The following is a 267-nucleotide window of genomic DNA, read 5'->3' as shown; positions in this document are numbered from 1 at the left end:
AAAGTGTGTGGAGCCAAATCAGGATGTGTTAGAGCACGCAGGCTTATCAGCCGTGCCATTCTGCTATGCTTTTGCTGTGTGTGGCACAGTGACAAGGGGGAAGTCACAGTAGGTTGGGTGACGGTGCATGGGAGCGCACTGGGCTGCAGACTGTGGCCAGTTGCTGGGGATGTACTATTTGATCAATTGAGCCGAGGGTTTCGGCAAGAAGAGGTAAATGTGCACAGGCTAAGTGGACGTACTCCACTTTGAGAGCCTATCGCGCTG

The sequence above is a fragment of the Micropterus salmoides genome, unplaced genomic scaffold (genome assembly GCF_014851395.1).
Source record: "Micropterus salmoides isolate LMB-PRFRI ecotype aquatic unplaced genomic scaffold, ASM1485139v1 Ms_hic_scaffold_19, whole genome shotgun sequence".
Classification (NCBI taxonomy): Eukaryota; Metazoa; Chordata; class Actinopteri; order Centrarchiformes; family Centrarchidae; genus Micropterus; species Micropterus salmoides.
This window is presented reverse-complemented; position numbering follows the sequence as displayed.